The 14,113-nt window shown below is 43.1% G+C and overlaps 1 non-coding gene across 1 annotated transcript; it reads right to left on the reverse strand.

Annotated features, from left to right (window-relative positions):
- Window positions 1–10,765: 10,765 nt before the first annotated feature.
- On the reverse strand, window positions 10,766–10,869 carry LOC123400537. The gene has a single exon (XR_006610771.1). It is a non-coding gene; the product is annotated as a small nucleolar RNA Z279/snoR105/snoR108 (small nucleolar RNA).
- Window positions 10,870–14,113: the final 3,244 nt, after the last annotated feature.

Genomic DNA, 14,113 nt, shown 5'->3' on the forward strand with positions numbered 1-14,113 from the left:
TTTTTGTATTCGAAAGCTTGAGTCAGTAGCATTCTTGAGAAAAAATATCAGAAATTTGACATCATATTTTCAAGAGGGAAGTTGTAGAGATAGTTTTGGTTTATCCTGTTTGGGAATCATTTATCATCACTATCTTTACTGCCATTGTGATCTTTAGTTATATCTTTCTATCCAGATGTGACAGCCCAAGACCGACGTTTCAGAAGATTCCCCTTTTATTTCGTTTTTGTCGTGTGATTATTTTTTATTTGTCGCATCATCATCGCATCATGCGCATCATTCGCATCATCCGCGTTGCATCGACATCCCACTGCCGTAAGTTTTCAAAACTTGCACCCGTTATTAGTTGCCGGTTCTCTCCGTGTTCGTCGTTGCCCATTCTGAGCCCGACCAGACACGCCCGCGCCTGCGGCATCGTCAAATCCTTATTTTTAAAAGTGTGTATAAAACTTTCTCTGATTGGGTTGAAACTTGACGTGCGGTCTCATTTAGTTACACGTAGGCCGCCTGCCAAATTTCGTCGCGATCGGAGTCCGTCTGGTACCCGAACGTTCGACCGTAGCGACATCGTCTTCAGTTATTCGTCAGACGTTTTTCGGTGTTTTAAATCACGTTGCCTTGCCGCACTACTTCCCTCTCACCTCCGTCTAGCCACTCCACACAGCCACCTAGACATTCCCGCGTCTGTGGGCGTTCGATCGCGATCCCGTGATCGAAAACGGATCCGCATTCGGATAACCCTAGCCCCTATTGCCTATATATGGACACTCCCACGTCCAAAAACGGCCTAACCCAATCTCTCCTCGGGATCCACGCCGCCCCAACCACCCAGCGCCCCCTGCCTCTCTCTCCTCCTCCCCCAGCCCCTGCCAGGGCCCGCCGGCCCGCAGCAGGCCCGCCCGGGCCCAAGCCGCCGCCAGTCTGTCGGCTGCCTCCTCCTCTCGGGCGAGCAGCAGCCCCGAGCTCCCGTGCTCGAGGTGCCCGCCTCGCCATGCAGCACCACGCCGCCCGAGCCCCGCCGGTCCGCGCCCTCGCCGGATCTGGCCAACGCAGGCACCGCCGGCCCCGTCCCCGTCGATCTCGTCCACGCGCGTGCTGCGAGTCTTCGCCGCCCTTGCTGCCTCGTCTCGCCTCGCCGTGATCTCCGTGTGCTGCAGCCCCGGTCCCCGAGCCGCCACCGAAATGGGCAGATCCGGTCGCCCCCGTCACGGATCCGACCTCCCCCGCCTTCGTCGCCCCGATCTGGCCGACGTCCGGTCGCTGCCGGTTCCATGTGGCGCTGCCACCTCCTCTGCTAGCGGGAGGGGCTCGACGAGCAGACCGAGCTGCTCGCTCGTGCCCGCGTGGGCCACGAGGAGCCAGCTCAGCTCAAGCGAGCTGGCCGCGGCCCAGCTCCAACCGCCACGCCCCAAGCCAGCCAACCCAGTAGCGCCCTTCAGCCCGCGCGAAGGCCTCGGTGAGCTGCCCCTCTGAGCCCTCTATTAAGCGCCTGTAGCGCAAGATAACTAAGCTGCGCATGCCCCTGTTTCGGCCTAGTAGTAGTTGCGGCCCGTTATTATTTATTTATTTATTTATGTTTTTAGGATTTATTAATTTCAGAAAATGCTAGAATTTTCAAATGCCCGTAGAATTCAAACCGTGCGTCGGATCACAGCGAGTAATATATGAAACTTGTGTAGTTTTGCGCGTAGATCATGATTTTACAATTTGCATGCATGTTTGAAGTGATTTGACTTGCCATATGCTTAGAAAGCGTGGTGTCCTATTATGTTAATCGTCCCGTATTTATTATCGTGTGTGTCCGGATTGCTCAAATCTCGTAGATGAAATGCTCATGTTTTAAGGGAACTTTGCCATGTTGCCCTTTTGTCTCTTTTGTGTGATTTAATCCGTGCATGATATGACTGAGTTGTCAACTAGAGATATGCCCTTGGATGTGAAGACTAGCCCCTGGTAATTTTTGTTGAAATAGAAATCCATGTCTAGGTGTTGTTTGCTTGCTCTCAATATGCTAGGAAATAGTGCTTATTTGAAGATGCTGACATATTTCTAAGTTTGAAATCTGTTATATTTTGTTGTTGTCTTGTCATGAGTTTATGTGGTGATCTGTAGCTCTTTTGAGGTTGGTGCAATTGAGTTAGTTGTAGACTTTAAGATTCTCTAACATGTTGTCAATTTTCATGCCATTTGGAGTCCGGTAGCATATAGTTTTGTTGCTGTCAATATGCCTTCAGATCAAAAACCGCACTGTCATGAACTGATATTTTCACTAAGTCTGAAAGTGCGTGTGAGCAACCATTTTGTGACTTCTTTTCCTAGTGATCCATGCTTCCATGCTAGATGTTATTAGTTGTATGTTGTACTGCATCTTGACCTCTATTGCCTCATGCCTTGTTTGAGCCTTTTGGATTGGTGTAGCTAGTTGTTCGAGGGCGTAGAAAATGTTATGTGGCTGATTTTGGCAGATTATAGTGATTTCTTGTTTAGCTCGTAGTTGTTGAACCGTTGATCCGTTTTGATCGTGCCCTATATGAAACTTGTTTAGAATCTCGTGTAGTTTCATATTATCTCGCTGGTTGAATGTTTTTTAAATGTTGTGGCTGCCATTTGCACACATGTTGCATTAATGCCATCATATCTTGCGGTGTTCGTATCTTTTGAACCGTAGCTCCGTTGGAGATGTTCTCTATGTGTAAATTGATTGTTACGATGCGTAGAATCACGTGAACCTATTTATTTTGCTGTTTAACAAATATTTAAAAGTGATAGTTCTGATCTGTACAAAAAATATATATTAACGTATGGGGTCATCTCAGAGACGCTATATGTCATTTCCGACCCCATTTAAAATGCCTATATAGGTAGTTTAATTATGCTTCACCTCTTACCATGTATAACCACAATTAATATTGTCGTGTACCTAATCGGGATAGAACTAAATAATTAGTATGTGGAGTTTCGTCAATATGCGACTCGTTGCATATTGAACTTCATTTAATGTGTAGTGTTTGATTGTTGTGAATTGCCGTGACATGTCTTGCATATACCCAACTGTTCATGCATCATATGTGTTGTGCATTGTGTGGTGTATATCTGTGTTGATGCTTGTTTCCGGTTTGCTTCATCTCCATAGAGTTTCGCAATCGTGTCGGAATGTGAGGACCCGTTCGACTATATCGGTTCATCGGCTTCATGGAGTCGTTCTTCTTCCAGGCGGGATCTCAGTCAAGATGACCATTTCCCCAGATACCATTACTATCATTGCCATGCTAGTATTATCGTTTATGTCGCTATGTCTCGCTGCCTACCACATGTTAAATATCAGCCTCCCAACATTGCCATGAAAACCTTCAACCTGTTCACAACCTAGCAAACCACTGATTGGCTATGTTACCGCTTGCTTAATCATGTGTTAGCGTTGCTAGTTGCAGGTGCAGTTGCTTGCATGTGATAACATGGGTTCCTTGTTATATCACCATATTTATTGCTAATTAATTTAATGCACCTATATACTTGGTAAAAGGTGGAAGGCTCGGCCTTTCTATCCTGGTGTTTTGTTCCACCTTTGCCCCCTTACTTTCGGCTACCGGTGTTATGTTCCATAATTGAGCGCTCCTAAAACGGTCGTGGTTGTTATGGGGACCCCCTTGATAATTCGTTTTAGATTAAGACTGGTCTGGCAAGGCCCAACATTGGTTCTATATTTGCCCAACATAATAATTCTGTTAATACTGAAAAGCATATGGAGTTAGGCTACCCGAGGAGTAATTCAACATAATACAGGGGGGCCAGTGTTGTTGGTGCTGGTCCAAACTAGAGCCGTTTGCGGGGCCAACCCGGGGCAACTTGGGATATGTCTATCAGGCCACCGTACGCTGTGCTTATCCGTCGTGTCCTGAGAATGAGATACGCGGCTCCTATCGGGATCATCAACACGTCGAGCGGCCTTGCTGGATTAGTTTTACCTTTGACGAATGTCTTGTGCATCGGGATTCCGGTGATGCTTTGGGTAATCTCAGAGTTGGGGTTTTCCACTAAGGAGTCCGACGAGATCGCAAGCTTCGTGATCGAGGATTTCTATACGGCTTGTGGTAATTTGTGATTGATTAGTCGGAGCACCCCTACAGGGCTAAATCTTTCGGAAAGCCGTGCCCGCGGTTATGTGGCCACTTGGAAACTTTGTTTAACATCCGATTCTAGATAACTGGAAGTTAACTTATTTAAAATATGCCAACTGAGTGCGTAACCGTGACTGTCTCCTTCGTGAGCTCCTTCTCCGATCGAGGACACGGTGGGGTTATGTTTGACGTAAGTAGGTGTTCATGATCATTCATTTGATCACTAGTAGTTCACGTTCGTTATGCGTAGATCACCCCCTCTTATTCTTGTCCTCGTAAGTTAGCCACCTCATATATGCGTAGTCACTTGCTGCAGCCTCACCACTTAACCATACCTCACCTATTAAGCTTTGCTAGTCTTGATAACTTTGGAAATGAGATTGCTGAGTTCCCTGTGGCTCACAGATTACTACAACACCAGTTGCAGGTATAGGTAAAGGTTACTTGACGCGAGCGCGTTGATTGTTCATTTGGAGTTGCTTCTCCTTCTTCTTCATCGATCTAGGATGGGTTCCAGGGCGGTAGCCTGGGATAGCAAGGATGGACGTCGTTTTCTTTTCTCGTTTGTTTTTGTCCTAGTCGGACCCTGCTCTTATTCATGATGTTTATGTATTATACTGATGTGACTCGAATGTAGCTTGTGGCGAGTGTAAGCCAATTCCATATACTATTCTATTCAATACATGTACTTGTAACGATATTCATTCTTGCGAAACGACGAGATGCACTTCTATCCCTGACGAGGCCCTCGTGCCAAATTAAGGATAGGGTCGCATGTTGGACGTGACACCAGAGCTACTTCATATCATCCATTGATGCTATTTGTGCTTTGACGTGACTTCCTTAGTGTTCTAGGCTCGCGTCTCTAGTACAGTCTAGCCTAGGACCATCACAGTACCGTCGTTGAGCGTTTAGACAACATTGCATCTCTGAATTGATTATTGCTAATCTTTTGCTAACATATATTATAAGCTTTCCCAGATTCACATACATCTACATCGTGTGTTTAACGCTACCTAGCAATCGCTATATCCAAGCTTTAAGAGTTTTGACTACACCGGTTGCCGATCGCCACCTGCTGCTGGGTAAAAACTGGTAAGAATTTTAGATTGGCTTGACGGATTTGTGACACACCAGCACCACCACCACCACCACTTCCCAGTAGTTCATAGGAACAATATTCTTGGATTTTCTTTTTTTTCTACCGGTCATGACAGGATCGAGTTGTCAATCCATGGGCTTCTTCGATTGCGGAGACGTGCCACCAAAACAACCTTTACAGAGGTGCATAGAGATCCAAATGTGCGGGATCATGTTAATGTTTCTATACCATCATTTAACGGTCGTTTTAGACCTGCTTTATATATTGAATGGGAATTTGAAATAAATGATATATTTGCTTCCCATAATTTTGCTGAACATAAGAAAGTTACGGTCGCGGTTGGTTCTTTCACCGGCTATGCTTTAGTTCGGTGGAGTGGATATTGTTGCTTACACCCTGATTATAGACCTACTACTTGGGATGATTTGAAACTTGTAATGAGACATACATTCGTTTCTGCTTATTATACTCGTGGCATGATTAAAAAGTTACAACATTTAAAACAAGGTAGTGACACTGTAACAAAATATTATGATGATTTACAAACAACCTTGTTGCATTCCTCATTAGTAGAAAGTGAAGAAGATTTTATGGATAGATTTTGGTGAGGATTAAACCATGATATTCATGAGATACTAATTCATGAAAAGTGTTATCCTATGGATCGTTTGTTTCGTCTTGCTTGCAAAGCTGAACATGAAATAAAACGACGTGTTGCCCAAAAGGAGAAAGAGTGCAAGGTGCTTATTCCAATAGTTGATATGGTTGTTCCTTCAACTACTAGGCATACGATGACAACCACATCAATTGTTGTGAGGGCTATATCACCTTAACCATGTGACACGTTACCATCGAGAGTGGCTACATCATCTGAGTTGATCATAAGAGGTAATGACAAAGGTACTTATCTTCCACCTCCACATGAGTATGATGATTGCCTTGTCAATTGCAATGTAACATGTGATGAGCTATCCATTACTTTGGTCACACAACCTATTTTGGAGGACTATCTTCATGATTTTACTTTACCATGTGATCAACTAAGTACAACATCAACAATATTGAGTGAACTGATTGAAGTAAGTGTTGATGAAAAAGAACTATGTGAATCAGAGAATAAATCAAATTTGCATCAAATATTTTTCAAAATAATTGTGCCAGTGTTTAATCCTTTTGATATGACCTCAAATCTGGTGATGACTCTATGTCAAATGACTTGTTGCATGTTTGTTTATTTAAGCATGTTGTAGCATGTAAATTTGAAACAATGAAAGTGTATTCACCTATGTTAGGATGGTTTATTGATGAACATTGTCAATCTTTTGATATGAATAAGGAGTTCACTCATATGTGCAAGCCGAGTTGCAATATTTTCATGCTTTCTACTTCTTGTGATAATATTTTGACTTTATATTTCATAACATATGAAAGTTATTCATGTATACATGTGACATATGTGCAAAACCAAGGGAAGTAAAAATGGATGACATATACATATACAACATGTACACATTGTCTATTTTGTTAGCCAAATTTCAGATTAAGCAGCGCCGAGGACGGCTTTATTTTCAAAAAGGGGAGGATGATGAGGACATGACTACCTTTAATATTATCACAATCATTGCATATGCATATTTATTTGAGGTGATTTTTGATAAAACTCATGCAATAATTTATTTATGTTATCCGGAACAAAAATACTTCACCTGTTTTTATTTTATGCCTAAATGTAGAATGACCGAACACTTGTATGAATCACGTGTGATGACATGGAAAAAGGAAATGGTTGGATGCTATTCAAGAGGTCCTCTCATGTCAAAGGAAATAATTAGTTGTTGTTCAAGAAGTTTTCTCACGTTACTTTTAGCCCAAGAGAAGATAGAGTCCAAATCTTTCACGTTCTCGACTCAGATTCGGACTGCACAAACATACCTGTACCAAAACACCTTCAACTTTTTCATCCAGACTCCAAATTGCGTGATTCTTTTTGGTCTGCAAAGTAGATTTTATTTGCTTTCAGGCCCAATTGGAATCACCTTCAAATTCGTTCGGAGCGTGGAGATATCGACCAAACAATATGACGTTGCATCAGAATCCGAGTCAGACAACAAGTCCAAAGGTGTTGCACCACCTCCACTTGGGCCCATAGGTCTTGTACGACCTAGGGTTAGTTTTAGGCTGCCTTGGGATGTCCTCCCACCTCCTTGGCTGCCACCCCTTGCTCCTATATAAGTAGATCAACCTAGTAGCTTTTCGCTGAGGGTTTTGTTTAGATTACAAGTTCGCCATAACTGCAACTTCACGTTCTTCGTTTGTGTTCTACGACCAGACAAAGGCGTCACACAAACCCACCTTCATCCATAAACCTTTCCTCTTATATTCGCAATATCTTGATTGCATCTTAGTTTCTTGCTTGTTCTTCATTTGCGTGCAGGAAACAGACCTTCGCGGTCAGGTTGATCGTGCTCCGGCGTGGTCAATAACCTCTCGGAGTTTGTTTAGCGATTGCTAAGGCGCGACGTCTTCACACATTCGTAGTCGGATCGTCAAAGTCTACTCCAGCAAAATGATACCCACGATCTCATCGGAAGACATGGACAACTTCGCCTCTATCAACAACTTAGACAAGATTTTGCAACATCATCTATGTTGCACAAAATAATTGCAACAAAATCACTGCAACAAAATCTCTATTGCGAAAACAATGCGACAAGAACTTTGTTACAAAAAATATCCCGCAACACAACCGATGTTGCAAAAAACAATCCGCAACACAACCTATGTTGCAAAAAAAAATCTTCAGGTGTTTCCACAACACGATCCTTGTTGCAAAAAATATTCTATAAAAAAATTTGTTGCAAAAAAATCAACATAATCTATGCTGCAAAAGACTCATGAGCCACTTTTTGACACTATATCTGGTGGAAAAAAAATCTACATAATCTATGCTAGCACCCCGACCGATCTTTTGAAAAGATCGGCCAGCGGACGCGTAAGCAGCGCCCTTTTGAAATTCAGAAATATTTGTAGAAACTCAAGTATATTTGAAATTCTTTAATATTCCTGAATTATCTAAATTGTGATTTTAAAAATTAAATTAAATAGATTTTTTGTGAGTGTTCTATAAATTCCACATCATTTTTGAATTCTAGAACATTTTCTAAAATAAGTTTTCATGGCCGTGAACACTTTTTAACTCCGAAACATTTTTAAATAGATATATTATTTAATTCATAAATATTTGAATTGCAGAGCATTTTTATTATTCCGGATAACTTTTTAATATACCGAAACGTTTAAGATATTCTTTATTTTGTTCGAAAAATACACAAGTAGTATTTCTTAAAATTTATGCTTTTTTAGGAAACTTACATACACACCGTGTCGCTATTCCTAAAAAAACATGTCTCATAATTCTTGTGATACGAAAGTTCTAATAGTTTATTTGAGAAAATACAGTAATGGACATCTTATAACTGATAACCAGCACTCTTTTTTTTTACATTATTCATTAGGAGTGGTCAACTGTTCCATTATAAAACCATGCAATGTTTGGTTATGATCAACTATTGTTGTAGAGCAGCTGCATGGTACCCATAGATTTGTTTTAGAATTCAATGTTTGAACCTCATCTAGGTCCTAATTTAGTTAGGAGTATTTTGTTTTCAACAGTGAGTACCTACTACCTTCTCATCTATAAAGGAAAAAACAGTGAGTACCTTCATTTAGTTAGGAGTATTTTGTTTTCAACAGTGAGTACCTACTGCCTTCTCATCTCAAAAGGAAAAAAACAGTGAGTACCTTCTGATGGTTTATGAAGTACCTTGAGGAAGGGGTATTCGATACTCGTGTTACTTTGCTCAATGCCTGCTAAATGTTCAAGTTTTGAACTCGGTGCAAAAAGGAAAAAAAGTTCCAAAACATCATGTTAAATAAACCAGAACATGGCACCTTAGGCCTTCCACTATGTGTCCGGTGTTAAAACTTAAAAAAGTATGCCACATATACAGGGATGCCTGATGAAAATAATTTAGTACCGATCACACAATGTTGAAGAATCTAACATCGGCTGGAACTTAGGCCCACATATATAAATAAACTTGTATAAATCAGCCTAAGTTACCTCATTGTCAGCATCTTCCTGCCACATACACAGGGCTTCCATGCCTCACTTTATTGCTTTGTAGGATTTGGCTTCGGATCAAGTAGATGCTCCGGTGCCCAGAAATTTTTATTTGGCATTGGTTAGGCAATATAGGGCATCGGTGCCAAATGCCCAAAAAGCAAATTTAGCACCGGTTTTGGCGTACATAGTGGAAGGCCTTACAAAGATCCACATTGTGCAAATTAACCAAACACAAGTTTATGAGACCTCTGAAGGATGAAGAAAAATCTTCAGCAGCAACATTTGATCCAAATGAACATCTCAGCAGCCAAAGCGTAGAAACACAAGAGCGTGAATTAGATGATACAAAATTGGTAATCCCAACCTCTCGGAATTTGCACAAACCCCTACTCCATCCGTTCCTAAATATAAGTCTTTTTAGAGATTCCATTAGGAGACTACATATAGAGCAAAATGAGGAAATTTACACTTTAAAATATGTCTGTATACATCTGTATGTAGTTCCCTAGTAAAACCTCTAAAAATGACTTATATTTAGGAACGGAGGGAGTAATGTGCAGAGCCGCCATGCATGAATGAACAAACAACAGGACATTCAAACAAACACACGTTGGGCCATAAACTGCAAAGAAAGATCATCTATCAGGCAACTGACTTCGAGTTTTAAACTGAACATTCGAAAAGAAGCAAGGTATATAGAGCTCTATAAAAAAACAAGCGCACTAGTTGCTCCTTGATGCCAGCATCATGCAGGCACAACAAGCTCTGTAAAACGTCTCAGGCTTCATTCAGCAGCAGACCATGATAAACAAAACAAGGGAGATTCAGTCCTTCATCTCATCCAGAAAACGTCGAAGCCATTACAACACCAGATTTTTTCATGCATCATAAATACAAAAAATGTCATGTTTTAATATAAAAAGGTAATTTCGTATATTTATGTTGGGCCGAAAAATATGAAAGTTTTTTCCCACATTGTAGTTGGATTGTTTTGATGTCTTGCAAAGTTTGAAGTCGAGACGTTGTCTTATTTAGATGAAGCAACAAAGAGAAAATCTGATGTTGTAAGTTAGTTGTATCGTATGGATCTCAAAGCAATGTTGAAAGGTAAGGATAATGGGTGTCAGAAAGCCCGTGCTTTAAGAATCCACTCTCAGGACATCCTTTAATTTTTTTAAAAAAGAAGGACCCCCTCTAACAATGCAGCCGAGCACAAATTATGGTTGATCAAGCAAACGCTGGTCATCAGTCTAGCAGAATGTGCGCAAATAACAGCAGGTAGGAGGAGTAGCAGTAGTAGATTCAGACTCAAATTGCCATCTATATGAGACGATTCCTCTTTAAGAAAAAACACAAAGAGGAAAAAGAGAAGAAAGCAGCAAACTCAGCAAGAGAAATTTTTAAAAAATAAATAAATTCGGGATCAGATGGTAAGTCATTGGGGTGCCCCATTGTCGTAACAGGCTTAGTTGGGGCGGACACCCCTCTCGCATATAGCGAGCTGACACCGCTCATCATCTCCCTTTGCTGCCTGAAGGATCATGCTTTTCAACGGCTCACCCGCTCACTCTTTTATAGCTCACGGAGGCTCACCCTCCGCTGCAGCAAGCGGTGTGGGACTAAACAGAAACAGACAGCCGTGGCTGGTGCCAAACGAACGGGTTCAAATGCTTGCTTGCTCTCACTCCCCAAACGGCCCATGGTCCTATGCTTGTGTGTGTGTGGGCTGAATGAAACGGCAAGTGCGGTGTAGCACCACAGGTCAGACGTAAGGCCCATGGACGTGTGACTCACAGTGGTTATTTAATTTTTGAGTGGAACTCACGGTGGTTATCTGAAAAGGATAGCGTGACTGGAACTCACGGAGTAATACTCAGTTTTTTCCGGCTCCAGCACGAAAAATAAAGCTAAAAACTTGATTACCTTATAGCGTGGAGATGGTTCCAACTGTGAAACTGAATTACTCCACGCTATTTTATAAACAACTGTACACATCAGCCTTCAAAAAAAAAAACTCTACACATGAGGGCATTATTGAAATGACGAACTAACTTATAGTTGGGTGGTTAAAAAAACAATGCTATTTCAGCCCACCACGGTTCAAGTGTTGATGCGCCTATTATTTCTGGATTTATTTTAGAATTTTCGACGATGCGCATTGAATGGAGGAGATGCTTCCGTCGATGACGAGACGCTACGATAACTTCGTAAATCTTAAGATGATATGTCGGTTCAGTCTCTCACAAGTGTTCATAGGGATAAGATATGCGTGTGTCCGTTCATATAAGTGATTGTATGCGCATATATATGAGCATATATGTCTGTACTGTGTTAAAAAAAAGGGCATTAATGAAATGGAGGAGGTCTCCTCACATATTCCTACTACTTCCTCTGTTCTAAAATAAGCGTCTCAAGCTTAGTACAATTTTATACTAGAGCTGGTATAAAGTTGAGACACTTATTTTGAGACGAATGGAGTATTAAATAAAAGTTTGTTCTACGGTTTTCACCTCCATCTTGTTTTTCTAGCCTTCCCCTATGAACTGAAAACAAACATAGGACCTTTACCTATCATCAGCCCCTCACACGTAGTTTTCATTCCCCTTCCTCCTAAACACATCAAATTGCCTACCACCAAATAAACGCAACCCTTGACCAACCCCTACCCCGCTTGGTCTTTCTCATCCTTCTCCGAAACGTCCCTCTCCCCTCTAGGGTTCATCGCCCTCACCATCCTCGTCATTGCTCCTTCGGTATTGCCCCTTCCCTCGCCTACCTCTCTCTTCGTTGCCCCCTCCCATGCTTGCTTTCTACGCCTCTCTCGGGTCAAAACAAGAGGCGGAGGAGGATCCAAAAGAAATCCATCATCAGATGATCTATCGGTGCGTGCAAGTCCCACACCGCTTGCTGCAGCGGAGGGTGATCCTTCGTGAGCACACTTGTTCCATCCATCCAAGTCGATGATCATCCACAGTGCATGCATACATCTCTCCTGTCGCGCACCCTACAAACGAAGTGAATTTTTTTGCGAGAGGGAGCCTAGATTATACTAAAAATAAGCAGTAGTACAACACACCCCCATGAAAATAGGAAATTACAAATACCACCCTAGGGAACCAATCTAGCACCACCACCAATGCGGAATGAGGTGTGTCGTCGTTGCCTTCGCCACCGCTCCTTGCCAGAGCCAGCGAACCCCTTGGTTTTGCACACAAATTAAAGACGTCGAGAAGTCACCATCTTCCGTCTAGGAGAACCAGCACGTCGGAGATAAGCCTAAATGGAACTGCATCGCCACTTGTGTCGGCTTGTTGAACCATGACGATGAAGCGCCACCATCGATGAGAACCTATAAACCTGGCGTCATCATGCTCCTACAAAAGCTCCATGACCCCATGTCAACGCTGGAGCAAGCGTCACCACAACGGCGAAGCCAGCGCATCAATTCTATCTCGACGTCTGCACAGACGCCGCACGAGCCTCGGTTGGTCATTCTGCTACCAAATCCGCCGACAAACGTCTCACAACAACCCATCGAAATCGAATCCAAAGCAGATTTATTCCACGTTGTTGCCACCATAACCGTCAAGACCAAAACGACGGAAGGAAGAAAACCTAGCCCTAACCCTAACTACGCACCATCAATGATACGACAAGTTCCCCTCCTCTCCTACCGTCTGAGCAACTAGCACAGAGAGGAGGAACCCCCTCGAGTCGTTGGCAGAGGACGGTGGCAGTCGGGTGGCCTTTGGTTTCGCCTCTCTCGCATTGAAGGTGAAAGGCCCTTTAATACAAACGAAGTGGTTATTAAACTAATAAAGCAATGTAGTTGTAAATACATGTATGCTATCCAATACACCTTTGTTAACTCATACAATACAAATGAAGTGCTTATTACATATGTACTATTAGAGGATCTCTAACACGTGCCCTATTTTATGGCCCAAACAAGTGCTTGGAGCAAATTTTACGTCGCAAAAAGATAATTTTTAATCAAAACGTGAAATCTTCAAGATGCCTACGAATATGGCATCAAACTCTGTTGTCGAACTTTGGAAACAAAGTTTTAACTCTTGAAACTGAATTTAACTGGGAAAATCTCATGTTGAGTTGTTGTACAACCCAACTTGTCGTTCCCATATTTCGCCTCGAGCCAATGTGACCATACCCGACCTTATCTTCGCCCCCATGGTAATTTCACACACATTTTTCCCTCTTTTCCGACCCCATCCGCGACATGTAGCCACAAATCACAAGCTCGCTGATCCCCACCATGACACCTCCCCGCAATCATCATCTTCGACCTGTCCTCGTGCTCCTGCTTCACCACGGCCGCCGACTCCTTCTTCGGCTTCACCATGCGAATGTGGTCGCGGGGAGCGGAAGGGACGTGATGGCCCTCGTTTATGATGAGGTTGCCGCCGCGACTGTGCTGGCGGAGCGACGTCTCCTATGGCTCGGGCTTGTCGGGGACGAGTGGCGCCGTCGTCACAGAGGAGAGGGAGCTAGAGGACGACGAGGATGGTGGGTCCATGTTGCTCGGCAACCAGGAGCTCCCGCTGCGGCAAGAGAAAGATGGTACGGGGTCCTCCAACCGTGGCTTGTTGCCTCCCTTGATGTGTGCGAGGACGGTGGAGAGAGTTTGCCCAGGCACTCCCCATTGACGGTGTCCCTCCATGTTGTGGGGCCCCCTCGACGTTGGGGCCGCCGTTGGTAGACGCCAGCTGCTCGGTGTGGTGACGCTAGAAATACGCGGTCCACATCGCG

This window comes from Hordeum vulgare, chromosome 5H (assembly GCF_904849725.1).
Source record: "Hordeum vulgare subsp. vulgare chromosome 5H, MorexV3_pseudomolecules_assembly, whole genome shotgun sequence".
Lineage (NCBI taxonomy): Eukaryota > Viridiplantae > Streptophyta > Magnoliopsida > Poales > Poaceae > Hordeum > Hordeum vulgare.